Consider the following 2,547-nt stretch of genomic DNA (forward strand, 5'->3'; position numbering starts at 1 on the left):
CTGGGACTGTTGTGAGCTTAAAGTCGTCACCTGCAAACACAGCTTAAATAGTACTGGCAGGCACAGGCAACAAGAATGGAGTAGGACAGCCACTTGGGAGAGCCATCTGGGACACGAAGGCATGGGATACAGAGAACATTGGTCACAGGGGCGCAGGACACTTGGGACCATGGAGACACACAGAGACAAATGGGGGTGGGGATAGGTAATATAAGACATTCTAGGTGATTCACTGAGCAACCAGGCTGGAATTCTGGACTGTTCTAGAAATCGCCCAGGAGGCTTCCTTCACCATTCAGGCCCTGTGCTTGTAGGCAAGACACACTGAGGCAGGACTGGGTAGCAGTCCTTACAGCCAAGTAGGTGACCTTGTCATAGATAGGTCCTTGTCATAGATTTGAGTCTATGAGTCCAAAGAGTATTCTATATCTAGGCTGTGGCAGTAGGGTTGGCCATTATGCTCAGAGTGCCCACTGGGGGTCAGTGTCTTGGAGCAGCACTCACAGCCCAGGCGGTGCTGGGGATAGTCCTTGCCCAGGTCACCTTCTCAGAAAAATGGTAAAGCACACCATTTTGGTGCATCGAGGACACATGTTGGGCTCTCCACTGAACACAGAGAGACTAGAAGTTTTGTTGGGAGTGTGTGTGTGTGTGTGTGTGTGTGTGTGTGTGTGTGTGTGTGTGTGTGTGAGAGAGAGAGAGAGAGAGAGAGAGAGAGAGATCCGCTGGCCACCCCATCCTTCATTTGGACCACTGGAATGACTGGAAAGCCCTAGGACAGAGGCTTCTCATTGCTATGGGAACTGGCACCCGTGAGAGTCATGCCGTTGGGTCCAAACGGTATGGCATAGCAGGTATGGCAGAGGGGCTCCTCATTATACTCAGTGTGGCCTCCAGGGGGTCAGCGTCGCATTGCAGTGCTTACCACAGAGGCAGAACTGGTGCCCGTCCTTGCTCAGGGAGCTTACCTTCTCGGCGATGTACACAGTCTTCACACTTGGCACACTTGGTGGCCACGGCCCGTGGGTCCAATCAGCCAGTCCCTCTCCCTGCCCCAGCTCTGAGCAACGTTATTTGCTTATACCTCACAGAATCAATCTGTTTCCAATGTCCGACCGGTGATTAGTATATCTATGGAAGCGCACAGTTTAAAACACTTTTAATCAATCCTGAAAGAAACTGAGTTCATTAGTAGCCACTCTCCAAGGTTCCCAAATCTCCCCAGCCCCAGGACACCGTTTCTCTCTGCATGTCTGCACATTTCCCTGTAGTGGAGATACTGGATCATATGTAATTAAATCATACAATAAGATTTTCGGTGTGAATGGATTCTTTTGTGTGGGGTAAAGTGATGTTGTAGCGTGTGCCAGAACATTATTTCTTTTGTTGGTGTGTGTGTATGTGTGTTGTACCCTTGGATGTGTGGGGGGTCTGTATATCTATGTGCATGCAAATGCCAAAGGATGATGTGGGACGTCCTTTAACTCTCCGCCTTAGTCCCATGAGACACGGTCTTTCTAAACCTAGGTGTGATGGTTTGTATGTGCTTGGACCAGGGAGTGGCACTATTAGGTGTGGCCTTGTTGGAGTAGGTGTGTCACTGTGGGCATGGGCTTAAGACCCTAGTCCTGACTGCTATGAAGCCAGTCTTCTCCTGGCTGCCTTTGGAACAAGGGATGGGACTCTCAGCTCCTCCAGCCCCATGTCTGCCTGGACACTGCCATGCTCCAACCTTGATGATAATGGACTGAAGCTCTGAAGGTTCAGCCCCAATTAAATGTTCTTTTTTAAGAGTTGCCTTGCCTTGGTCATGGTGTCTCTTCACAGCAGTAAAACCCTAAGAGACTAGGTTGGCTGATCCAAAGCTCCCGGGATCCTCCATCTCCACTCTCTATGCTAGCATCACAGATGCAGAGGACTCTGCCTGGGTTTAATGTGGGTGCTGGGGATTTGAGCTTAGGTCCTGATGCTTGCTAGGCAAGTGCAGCACCCACTGGGCCTGCTTTTTCTCTGTTTCTTTGTTTCTCTCTTTTTCTTTTTTCTTTTCTTTTCTTTTTTTTTCTTTTTTTTTTCTTTTTTTTTTCCCGGAGCTGGGGACCGAACCCAGAGCCTTGCGCTTACTAGGCAAGCGCTCTACCACTAAGCTAAATCCCCGACCCCTGTTTCTCTTTTTGTTTGTTTGTTTGTTTCATGTTTTAAAAAATGAGACAAGGTCTTGCTATATAAACATGGCTGGTCTAATACTTGCTATGTATCTCAGGCTGGCCTCAAACTCACAGAAGTTCTCTTGTCACAGCCTCCCGAGGACCGAGATGGCAGGCATGTGACACCACGCTTTTTAGTTTCTTTTAATAGCAAACGACAATTCACCGCCTTTATTTACCTAATCGTAAGTTTGGTTCAGTTTCCTGGGGAGTTCACCTGGGGTTCAGGGAACAGGCTTCTGGTCTGAGGGGATGCTCCAAGCTGGATGAGAGGTGTGGTTTCATGGTTAAGCAGCGGGGACCCCACTGATGAAAAGTCCCATGGTTGTGGGGCTGAGATAGC

This window comes from Rattus rattus, chromosome 2 (genome assembly GCF_011064425.1).
Source record: "Rattus rattus isolate New Zealand chromosome 2, Rrattus_CSIRO_v1, whole genome shotgun sequence".
Taxonomy (NCBI): Eukaryota; Metazoa; Chordata; class Mammalia; order Rodentia; family Muridae; genus Rattus; species Rattus rattus.